Below are 13,752 nucleotides of genomic sequence, written 5' to 3' on the forward strand. Positions count from 1 at the left end.
CGTCAGCTCTAACACTCTGACTTTTCATGTACATCTGTAATTACGTACAATTTAATTACGACTTAAGAGCATTACCAAATCACCTATGAGATTTTCATATAGCTATGGATATGAATTCATGTGCCAGTGTTATTTTAAAATTTATATAATTTTAAATAATAATAATTACACGCACCTTAATGCAAATACTACTGCATGGAAAACAGCAATTATTTATGCACATTGCATAACTTCATTTCCTATCGTAAATACAGGGTGTTAAAAAATTCAAATGCCAAAATTTGCTGGGTAATTCTTTATATCAAATTAAAATAAAACGTTCTAATAAACATGTATTACAAAACGACTCCTTTCAGTGTTATAAGCCGCCCTAAACGCAATCAATTACATTTTAAACCCTACTTTGAAAATAATGGAACATATCGCAAGTAGTTAAAGAAATTCGGCAACAACTAGTATTTCCTCTATCTAAATATCCATACAAGAATACACTTTTAACCCTAGGACTACCAGGTGGGTCCATTGCACTCGTACGCATACTTTCTTTAATAATTACTAAGGCTTAGTAAGTATTGATTGATTTTGAGTTTTACGTCCCGTTCAGCAGCGAGGCCTATGAGACGTGGACCTACTGATTAACGTGAAATCCGAACTACATGAGCTCCCGCCGGGAATCGAACCCGGGTCTCCCGCGCCAAAGGCGCGTACGCTAACCGCTTAGCCACAGAGGAGCTCTTAGTAAGTGTTGAGATTCTATGACATTTCCCTGGTTGTGTTCTTGTATTATGTCATTTAAGAATCTTTTTTTCATTTCCGTGAGTCAAGTGATAGTTTTTTAAAATTTATAGCATTGGGTACAGAGTGGGTCCATTAAACTCGAGCCTTAATGAAGAAATATGAGGATAGATTGAGATTGTGGCTCGTAGCGGAGTTAATGTTCTGATAATCTTCTAACTGTCCGAATGAAGTCAGATATAACATATTGCAACTTTGTGTGTTATTATGTAGTTTGAATGATTTAATTATTTGCAATTTTGCTTATTTTAGTAGCAGCTTTTATTTATTTATTCACTTATATAAGTCCCTTGTCAGGAGCATAATAGTAGCTTTTGTCTATCAAACTGTATTAATTTTTCCATTGTATGCAGTTGCGTCTCCAGGGGGAGTTTCCGGGGATCTGAACTCCCAAGAACCAACATTTTAAAAAGTTGCTAGAATAAAACCTAAATTTGCGCTTTCAGTCTCCACATTGACAAAAAAAGAGTTTTCCGGAATAGGACACTGACCCCCCGAATAGAAATCCTGGCTTTGCCACTGATTGTATGTAAAGTTTTGTTTATTGTTAGTGTGCTTTGATCATTGCACGTGATAGACTAACAGTTCACTAACAATACACGTCACTATTGATGGAAGAGGGGGAACATTTTTGGTAAATCAATAAACGATGAAGAAATTGATTCCCGACAGACGATAAGATATTAGCAAACTTATATACAAATGCAACTGAAGTTTCTTGTTCAGGTACCGATATTGAAATGAGACGTTGAGTAGTTTCTTATTCAGAGAATGGGTTAGAAGTTTGAAGCGTAGCACCTATAGCTAATGCTAAAAGCACGTGCTAATGCAAAAAGCAAAACTCCGGAGAAAAGCGATCCTACAAGGGCTGCCTTATGTTTTGATGACAACATCGGCGCTATTAGAATACCTGATGACGAACTGTTCCTAATTCGTGAAGTTGCAGATTCTTCACACACTCTGCAATATAATTTTTTTCTTACATATAATATGACTGTAGACGAACAACTTCTCATTTTTTGGGTGCGAGCCATTTTACAATTGCAAAACACAATGCACAACTATCCTGAACTGGTCACTTCTAGAGCGGCGGTTAAAACTCAGTTATCATATATTACAGCACAACAAAATCAGACGTTCACACTAACAATCATATAGCTCGCTGTTACACTACAAAACAATGAACAAAATGGCCTATGACAGTATTTTACATAACTGATGTAAGTAGACTCAACATTTATGGTATTGTATCATCAAAGCGTAATTTCAAACGAGAAACAAGCATTAGAAAGTTTGAAATGCCGTAAATTCGTCTGGTTAGCAGTTCGCCAACGTTGAGAAGAAATCACGGAGAATAGAAGCTTCCCAGCATACTGAAGAGAAACAGCCTAAGAAAGTCTCTCCACAAAACAAGAACTTTCTGTCGCAAATGCAATAAAACAATTACCTGTGACTAATTAATTTTAAATTTTGTTACGCAGAAATAAGTCACACGAACACAAAGTACATACTGCAGCAGTTGGGATTGGCGAATTTTTACAGGGAGAATGAGAAAGTCCGATTTCTATGGAATGGTGGACGGATTTGTTTTCCTTCTTTCTGACAAGGGTCAGAAGGGATGGATTACTTACAGCAAATCGTACCAGAAGAAACTGAAGAATTCCTAATTTATTTTGATCAACATTACGTATCAGGTAGTTTCTGGAGTATGCGACTTTCATCTTATGGTGATCTTACGTTTCGATTTCTTCGCTAGCCTCTTTTGTTTCCTCGCAACATACCCGTTCATATAGCAACATTACAGAAAGAGACACGAACGAGTAAATTGACAGAAGCTTCGAATTTGAAATTCCAAAAGATTGAACCTGTCCATCCTTCCTTGTGGATGGACATTAGAAAAGGATGAGGCCATGGTTTCAACGGCATCGAACAAATGTAGCGAGATGAATTACCGAAGAAGAGAGTAAAATGGAAGACGACTAGCCTTCAAAGGCGCTTGTTCAACTTAGTGATGGATTATTCTAAGGAAACACCATACTCGTTCAATATCTGATTGGAATTGATTACTGCATAAGGCTGTAACTTTAGGGTATAATGTGTACAATAAGGTTCGTAAAGCGATTAACTTATTGGTTCGTAAAGTAACGTTCTTTTTATTATAGAACGTTACGTTGTTTTTCAGTGCTTGTAGTGTATGATATCAATTGCTTAACTAAATATATAGATTTATATTACGCATAAAGTTATGAAATATGTATCAGGTTTAATGCGGCTAGCTTGTTAGATGTTTTTTCTGAAACTGTGTAATACCATATGATAATTTGACTTTCTTTCTTTCTTTTTTAGTATCGAACCCGATGTTGTTATATAGTCAGAGTTACCATATGTCAGGTTTTTACCGGGACACTCCCGATTTGGAACCTCTTGAAATGAAATGAATCTTTGGATTTTACATCCCACGATTAAGGAGATAGGAGTAGGATAGAGGAGACGGTGATTGTGAGAATGAATGAAATGGTGGAATGAACAAAGTGAGAGGAAACGAGAGAATCCCGAATTTATCCATGCACGCAGCGTCTGACTACTACAAAGCCCATTTGACGCAAGATGGGATCAAACCAGGAACCCCATGAACCAGATGTGAGTGCTTCTACCACTGAACCACCGTGGCCTCCATGAAGACTCTTATCCCGGTGTTTCGCCATTTTACATTTTGTCCCGGTTTTCAGTTGTGAGAATATGTTCACCGTTTTTTGTATGCCTTATCCTCATTGCAGTATTCTAGATTACGTCTGTTTTACATAGTTTTCACATTAAAAACTACATATGTAATCTTGGTTTATAGTACATTTAAATATTGGTAAAGCATTGCATACCATGGCGTACAGTTATACAATCTTTGGATCTAATATGCTTGTTACTTTCCTAATCATCATCATTGATACATCCAATAGAAATTAAATAAAAATGTCTCTGAAACTGCTTCTGTCGATGAAAAGTGGTGGCAAATAGTGCGCTTTGTCGAATTTTAGTGGCAAATTGTCCCTCAGCCCCCGTTCTTCCAGACATGTTGTATCATAATTTATTTAAAGTTATAATAACTTTATAGTTTTGGGTATATAAAAAAAAACTACTGCCATCCTAAAATTTTCTCAGCCTCCCCCCAAGACGTTAAAGCTGGCGTCGTTATTGGTCGATCATAGCGCCAGGAAATTATAGTTTGGTTACTAATTATTGATAATTATGCCCATAAACTTCCTTTGAGGTCCCGTTGGCTCAGTGGTAGAGCGTTCACATCTGGTGCCTGGGGTCCCTAATCGATCCCAGCTCGCTCTAAATTGTCCTTTGTGGTGGTCAAACACCACGTGCTTGGTTTTCTAGAGGTTCTTCCGTTTCCTCTCACATTCTGTATTCCACTATTTCATTCATTCTCATCTTACCATACTTGGCATAACCGTCGGACGTAAAACTCAAAGATTTTATTTCATAAACCTCCCTTCACACTTTCTCCAGACTTCAGACTGGTTACATTCCTTACAGGAATATAGGCTTGTTTAGTTTTTTTTTTTTTTTTTTAAAGTGAACCTTGCCGTGCTATTTTGATTATTGTTTTAGCCAATCAAAAACATTTTCTTTATATTTATGTATTAATTTTCTTAAAATAATTTGCAGATATTACCCTTGTCAATGATGATATTCACAGGAAGCATGCTTTCATTTGTTACCCTATTCGCATACTGTCTCTGACTACAGTCAAAATGAAATTACATAGTTAGCAATTTGTTCGAACTTCTGGACATAAGCCAAAGCAGTTAAACAGATCCTTTGTTTCCTCGTATTTCTCTAGAATATTCTTGATTCTCTTGTCGATGTTGATATACCGTTTTGCTCTTTTGGTGCCTGGCTCTCCAAATTTCATTCTCCTCCGCATAAAGGTAGTGTTTACAGCTTCCTCTTTCAGCTTCTTCACCATTAAAAATATGTTCGGATGTTTTCTCCCTATGATGCAATTACGTTTTCCATTCCATTTTTCCACAACGTTATTTGTTCTATGCTTTTCTTTATAGAAATTCCAACTCTCAATTGGCCATGTAGTGTTCTTCAAGCACTGATCTACAAAATAATTTGCAAACTCTACTATTTTCGGCGAGTCAGGTGCGTTCGACATGATTATCAATCATCCTTCATCTATATCTTCTTTGGGTATAAAACTTAAAGCTCTACATCTTCTACAAAATAATTTAAGTTCTTCACTTTCTCTATAATCTTGTGTAAGTCCAAGCTCTTGAATTTTTCGCCACAAGCATTGCATGAAATGGAAATTACATCCTAAAACTTTTGTTTGTGGGACGAGATCATTAAGAACCTTTTTTACAGCCGCTTCAAAATCAATTTTTAAAAGCTGAAGACTTCACTCTGAAGCCCATCTCTTGAGCAAATTGAAGAATCTCCTATATATTAATTCGGTTTTGCTTGGTAGTAACGCGAATACAACGGGGAAAATGCTGTTTACTTCGTTAGTACTATCTAGCTCCACATGGATGGAATATAATTGTTGAAATTGTTGGGAGCAGTTACTGAAAGTTCCATCCATAAAAAAAAAACGATTCAGCAGTATACTGGCGTCCTCAACCGCAAATATTAATATTCTTTGATCTTCAAAAACGTCGTCCACTACAAGAAAATTACCGCAATCAGGTAGACTTAAAAGTTCGTCCGGAAAACTCATGTCCAAACTTGTTGCAGGATTTTGATCTGTACCTAAAGCTTCTCTTCTTAATTTACAGAGACCAGACTTAACATTTTCATATCTCCAAACTTCTGTCACCAGATCAAAACCCTTTTCTTTCAATTCCTGAACCAAGTGAAGAAAGAAAACCTGTATTGTTAAGTTAGACGATACCAAATACAAATAAAATGATGAACTGAGTACAGGCACACACACACACACACAATATATAGGGGGCACGGTCCTCCCAAAGCTTGTCTTCTCTCTCCAAATATTTATTGAAAATTATATGTTATTCCATATATACATAAAATGATTATATATATCGGGGGTCATTAAGGGCTTGGGACAACATAGTGCTATGCCATATTTATGTTGTTTCGAGAAAAGCAAAATTCAACAGCAGGAATATCACACAACTTAATGTAGGCAAGAAGAACACTATGATGTTTTACTGCCGTCTAACTCCGATTATTGCAAGCCTGTCTGCGTGTCACCCTCACCCGGAGGTGATGATTCATTGAAGCGTCATAATCAGTGCTATCGGCTGCTCTCTCTCTGTCTCTCTCTCTCTCTCCCTCCTCATAACAGTTTTACTTAGTGGACGCTAAGTACACTGAACATGGATGTAAGAAAATAACAGGAATTAACGACCTGTGGAAAGAGTGGTAAAATGAACTGGACATCCCTGATTATGAGATAAGATCAATAGAAAATTCCTTCGGTGAGCCAGAAACACTGGGCGCTAAATCTACGGGCGCTACATGCACGGAACCCAAATAATACATATATGTCCTCTATCCGCTAGAAAAATTTCATTGAAATCGAAGCCGGACAATTGGGTGATGTCCCTTGTTAGAATCAAATTTAGCAGTTCAATCTAAAACTCAATTTACTCTCTGACTTGCTTCCGTCTCTATGTCTTCTATGTCTCAATCCCTGCTTTGGTAAACAAAACATTTGGCACTAATCAGATATTCTCTTTTTCTGTTTGTTTTTACATTTCCATTAGTTGTAACTATCTCATAGCGATGTTGATAATCTACTTGACCGTCAGTCCTTGTGTAATCGAATGTCTTTACGCAGTGCTTGGATGATGGTTTTGAGACTATTCATGACACTGATTATTTACATAAAAGGTGATGACTGAATTTTGAGACATTCCAAACGCCTTTTCAGTAACAAAATACGCATGACTAATATGGGAATTTATCACTTGCTAAAAACTTAACCGTTTCATAGAATTATGGTGGTTACTTAGAAAATTCCTAGTGTAAGATTTTATTATTGTTTTAAATTCTGTAAAATAAGGTCTGCCATTTAAAATTATTATAAAGGTCAGTGAGCAAAAACGACATAATTTCAATTGATCTATCATACACGGACCGGTTCAGTTCTGTGCAAGAAGAAATTTTCGAATTCGAGAACCTAGAACAGCTACTACTCAGCTGTTTCATTGCCGTCTTATATGCATAGATTGAACTAGTAATATGGAAATCTAAGCCTTCCAGAATTTTATCAAAAAAAGTAATACAATATCTCACACAACGTTGTACAAAAGGATTAATAAATTCCTTTATTCCTTAACAAATTAAAATTACATAAATAAACTGAACTGTATTAAACACTGAATTTCCCTGAAGTGGATGAAACAGGTTAAGCGCACAGCTTCCTCCGTTCGTCATTATATTCGTATCTGCTCGGGTTTATTCGAAAGAAATTCTTCGTATCACCGACAACAACTGAATGTTGAACGGCGTTGCACCCTTGCAGAACAGACGATATGGAGCTTGAATGCAGTAAGGCAGCGGTGGGACCCTTTTTATATATATTTATTTATTCTTACAGAGTTTAGAATAATATAAGTTTTGCCTGGAGATGCACAAAAGGGAAGGAACAAGCTGTTCTCTCTGTTCCATGGAGAAATCATTACTGCTATCCATACAGAGACGAGGGAGCTCTTCAAATAATTGGAACTAAACCGCAGTCAAAATCGGTAAAAAATGAAAAAAAAAAATAAAAGAAACACTTGAGAAACTCTTGTTCATATCCTATTACGTTAGTTTCATAATTCGTTCGTCATTGTCTTCAGAATGAATCAGGTTTTTGAACGATACGACACATACGCCTCGCGAAAACAAAATACTCGGAACTCTAAGAAATTCATGCAATATCTGGAAAATATTTTGTTGTTTTGAGTGCTCATATAGAGCAGCAGATACTGGTACTTGTATAGCAGGTTCTTCAATAAAGTATTAACTGTCTTAGGCTATATTTATACCAAGTTTGATTGACATAAGGTTATGAATGAAAATATGAAACTTTCTCGATATTTTGAAGGGGGTGAAACTTACGAACGTCTTACCAGTACTCAGGCCCGTATCCACAGGGGGGGGGCAAGGAGGGCCGTTTTTCCCCTAAACTTTCGCTGTCCCCCATAAAATTTCACGATAGGCTTGCAAATGAACTATATAATATGGTGATGAAGTATAATATGATTGGGTCGGGCCCCACCTAACTTCTACCGGCCCCCTCCTAAATTTTTGGGATGGCTACGGGCCTGCCAGTACTTCACCTATCTTGAAAATGAAGCAGATTTTTGAATGACATTATACACATGTGTCACTACCCGGAAGTTAGGGTGAAATTTATTAAAATTTTCCCGAACTTTCAAAAAAAAAAAGTTTTTTTTTTCTATTTAAGCGCCCCAGTGTTAGGTACATATGTACTGTACACTAAATGTACCTCTGAAAAATTCTTCATGTCCTAAACTATATGTTAACCAAGTCTCATTGGCGTTCTGTTATTAGGGATAAGGATTTCGAACCAAGGACGTAGCAAATATGACTTTTAAAAGCGAGAGAGAGAGTATTCATACTAGCCTACTTGTTGTTACACCCGAGCCTTTGAACCGTTGTACATTGCTTAATCGTAAAAATCGTGCTTAACTAAAAACTATAATTGTGTGCATTGAACTATTTAACGTTGGTTAGCGTGCATTCAACTTCCTCCTTTTTTTTTTTTTTCAAATGATAGTTAATCTAAATGCAGTTACACAAATATTAATGCTGAAATTTAAATATGGCTATGGCCTTTGTTCTAATAATAAACAGCAAACACGTTGCACGTATCAGTATTATCACTATTCATTTTGAAATACGGTAAATTCAGTCGAAACGGCTATTTGAAGCGTTCGGAAAGCGTTTTTATTGCTAATCCGTGCACTTCGAATACACTGACCATTATTTAAATGTAGATGGTTAATCACAATGTGCAACAAAGCAAATAAAAACGCGCAGAAAACGGCTCGAGAGTATTTGGTGCGTTTTGGAACAATAGACCGCTTGCTGTTTCAAAGATGTCTAAAGGAAGGGTAAAAGGGAACGACGTGTTCTCAGGCCAGGGGCGGATCCAGGACAGACTTCTGGGGGGGGGGTTGTCATACTGCTACTTTTAAGGGCGACAAACTTTGGGATGGGTTTTATTTATATATATAAAATAAGAAAGTTTCCTCTTCGGGAGGGGCGATCGCCCTGATCGCCCCTGGATCCGCCCCTGTCTCAGGCAAGGAGATTTTAGCAAAAAAAAAAAAAGCTGCTTGGAAGGTGTTTAGTGCAGAGATTTGCAACTCTGTTATAAGGTATGTGCATGTATAACCAAGGAAAATTCACAAATATACAAGGAAGGTCTGAAATATTAGCTAATCACAGAAAATCTATTTAACACAATAGGCTTATTTCTCGTGATTCGCAACAATCAGTATAAGTGTGTGTCAGAAAGGACTGGAAACTCTGACTGGCTCACAGTATGAATTAAAACGCTGGACAAAGTAACCACCTAGAAGCCACCTAGACCGTGTTCGCTGCGAGGGGTAACGCATCGGAAACGCATATTCGAATAGCCATCAATTTGAGTGGTTAATGCTCAAATCTAAATGTGTTTACAGGCCTTGCTTGAAATAATTAAATTGAAATTCTTCAGTATTATTAGCGTTTAATGAAAAAACTGTCCAAAGATGAGACATATACCAATATATATTATTGAGCTGAACAAAGGAAATGCGTAAGTATATTTTTTTTTTTTTTTTTTTTTTTTTTGAGAAACTGTGGAATACCATTTAATTTGTAAACCTAAAAGTTGGATACTGTACGAAAACCATGCTACTTATTGAGGTGAAACTGATACTGAAGTACATCCTCATTAAGCTTTTACCAGAACAATGCTACTTATTGAGGTAAAACTGACACCGAAATACATCCTCAATAAGTTCTTTACCAGAAACATGCTACTTATTGAGGTAAAACTGGTACTGAAGTACGTCCTCAACATGTTCTTTACCATGCTACTTATTGAGGTAAAACAGATGCTGACATACATCCTCAATAAGCTCTTTACTAGAACCATGCTACTTATTGAGATGAAACTGACACTGAAGTACATCCTCAATAAGCTCTTTACCAGAACCATGCTACTTATTGAGATAAAGTGATCCTCATTAAGCTTTTACCAGAACAATGCTACTTATTGAGGTAAAACTGACACCGAAATACATCCTCAATAAGTTCTTTACCAGAAACATGCTACTTATTGAGGTAAAACTGGTACTGAAGTACGTCCTCAACATGTTCTTTACCATGCTACTTATTGAGGTAAAACAGATGCTGACATACATCCTCAATAAGCTCTTTACTAGAACCATGCTACTTATTGAGATGAAACTGACACTGAAGTACATCCTCAATAAGCTCTTTACAAGAACCATGCTACTTATTGAGATAAAGTGATACTGAGGTACATCCTCATTAAGCTTTTACCAGAACAATGCTACTTATTGAGGTAAAACTGACACCGAAATACATCCTCAATAAGTTCTTTACCAGAAACATGCTACTTATTGAGGTAAAACTGGTACTGAAGTACGTCCTCAACATGTTCTTTACCATGCTACTTATTGAGGTAAAACAGATGCTGACATACATCCTCAATAAGCTCTTTACTAGAACCATGCTACTTATTGAGATGAAACTGACACTGAAGTACACCCTCAATAAGCTCTTTACAAGAACCATGCTACTTATTGAGATAAAGTGATACTGAGGTACATCCTCATTAAGCTTTTACCAGAACAATGCTACTTATTGAGGTAAAACTGACACCGAAATACATCCTCAATAAGTTCTTTACCAGAAACATGCTACTTATTGAGGTAAAACTGGTACTGAAGTACGTCCTCAACATGTTCTTTACCATGCTACTTATTGAGGTAAAACAGATGCTGACATACATCCTCAATAAGCTCTTTACTAGAACCATGCTACTTATTGAGATGAAACTGACACTGAAGTACATCCTCAATAAGCTCTTTACAAGAACCATGCTACTTATTGAGATAAAGTGATACTGAGGTACATCCTCATTAAGCTTTTACCAGAACAATGCTACTTATTGAGGTAAAACTGACACCGAAATACATCCTCAATAAGTTCTTTACCAGAAACATGCTACTTATTGAGGTAAAACTGGTACTGAAGTACGTCCTCAACATGTTCTTTACCATGCTACTTATTGAGGTAAAACAGATGCTGACATACATCCTCAATAAGCTCTTTACTAGAACCATGCTACTTATTGAGATGAAACTGACACTGAAGTACATCCTCAATAAGCTCTTTACCAGAACCATGCTACTTATTGAGATAAAGTGATCCTCATTAAGCTTTTACCAGAACAATGCTACTTATTGAGGTAAAACTGACACCGAAATACATCCTCAATAAGTTCTTTACCAGAAACATGCTACTTATTGAGGTAAAACTGGTACTGAAGTACGTCCTCAACATGTTCTTTACCATGCTACTTATTGAGGTAAAACAGATGCTGACATACATCCTCAATAAGCTCTTTACTAGAACCATGCTACTTATTGAGATGAAACTGACACTGAAGTACATCCTCAATAAGCTCTTTACAAGAACCATGCTACTTATTGAGATAAAGTGATACTGAGGTACATCCTCATTAAGCTTTTACCAGAACAATGCTACTTATTGAGGTAAAACTGACACCGAAATACATCCTCAATAAGTTCTTTACCAGAAACATGCTACTTATTGAGGTAAAACTGGTACTGAAGTACGTCCTCAACATGTTCTTTACCATGCTACTTATTGAGGTAAAACAGATGCTGACATACATCCTCAATAAGCTCTTTACTAGAACCATGCTACTTATTGAGATGAAACTGACACTGAAGTACACCCTCAATAAGCTCTTTACCAGAACCATGCTACTTATTGAGATAAAGTGATCCTCATTAAGCTTTTACCAGAACAATGCTACTTATTGAGGTAAAACTGACACCGAAATACATCCTCAATAAGTTCTTTACCAGAAACATGCTACTTATTGAGGTAAAACTGGTACTGAAGTACGTCCTCAACATGTTCTTTACCATGCTACTTATTGAGGTAAAACAGATGCTGACATACATCCTCAATAAGCTCTTTACTAGAACCATGCTACTTATTGAGATGAAACTGACACTGAAGTACACCCTCAATAAGCTCTTTACTAGAACCATGCTACTTATTGAGATGAAACTGACACCGAAATACATCCTCAATAAGTTCTTTACCAGAAACATGCTACTTATTGAGGTAAAACTGGTACTGAAGTACGTCCTCAACATGTTCTTTACCATGCTAATTATTGAGGTAAAACAGATGCTGACATACATCCTCAATAAGCTCTTTACTAGAATCATGCTATTTATTGAGATGAAACTGACACTGAAGTACATCCTCAATAAGATCTTTACCAGAACCATGCTACTTATTGAGATGAAGTGATACTGAAGTACATCCTCATTAAGCTTTTACCAGAACAATGCTACTTATTGAGGTAAAACTGACACCGAAATACATCCTCAATAAGTTCTTTACCAGAAACATGCTACTTATTGAGGTAAAACTGGTACTGAAGTACGTCCTCAACATGTTCTTTACCATGCTACTTATTGAGGTAAAACAGATGCTGACATACATCCTCAATAAGCTCTTTACTAGAACCATGCTACTTATTGAGATGAAACTGACACTGAAGTACACCCTCAATAAGCTCTTTACCAGAACCATGCTACTTATTGAGATAAAGTGATCCTCATTAAGCTTTTACCAGAACAATGCTACTTATTGAGGTAAAACTGACACCGAAATACATCCTCAATAAGTTCTTTACCAGAAACATGCTACTTATTGAGGTAAAACTGGTACTGAAGTACGTCCTCAACATGTTCTTTACCATGCTACTTATTGAGGTAAAACAGATGCTGACATAATCCTCAATAAGCTCTTTACTAGAACCATGCTACTTATTGAGATGAAACTGACACTGAAGTACACCCTCAATAAGCTCTTTACTAGAACCATGCTACTTATTGAGATGAAACTGACACCGAAATACATCCTCAATAAGTTCTTTACCAGAAACATGCTACTTATTGAGGTAAAACTGGTACTGAAGTACGTCCTCAACATGTTCTTTACCATGCTAATTATTGAGGTAAAACAGATGCTGACATACATCCTCAATAAGCTCTTTACTAGAATCATGCTATTTATTGAGATGAAACTGACACTGAAGTACATCCTCAATAAGATCTTTACCAGAACCATGCTACTTATTGAGATGAAGTGATACTGAAGTACATCCTCATTAAGCTTTTACCAGAACAATGCTACTTATTGAGGTAAAACTGACACCGAAATACATCCTCAATAAGCTCTTTACCAGAACCATGCTACTTACTGAGGTGAAACTGATTCTGAAGTACGTCCTCAACATGTTCTTTACCATGCTACTTATTGAGGTAAAACAGATGCTGATATACATCCTCAATAAGCTCTTTACTAGAACCATGCTACTTATTGAGATGAAACTGACACTGAAGTACATCCTCAATAAGCTCTTTACCAGAACCATGCTACTTATTGAGATAAAGTGATACTGAAATACATCCTCAATAAGCTCTTTACCAGAACCATGCTACATATTGAGGTGAAACTGATACTGAAATACGTCCTCAATAAGCTCTTTACCAGAGCCATGCTACTTATTGAGGTGAAACTGATACTGAAGTACATCCTCAAGAAGCTCTTTACCAGAACAATGCTACTTATTGCGGTAAAACTGACACCGAAAAACATCCTCAATAAGTTCTTTACCAGAAA

This window comes from Thermobia domestica, chromosome 9 (assembly GCF_964235325.1).
Source record: "Thermobia domestica chromosome 9, izTheDome1.hap1.1, whole genome shotgun sequence".
NCBI lineage: Eukaryota > Metazoa > Arthropoda > Insecta > Zygentoma > Lepismatidae > Thermobia > Thermobia domestica.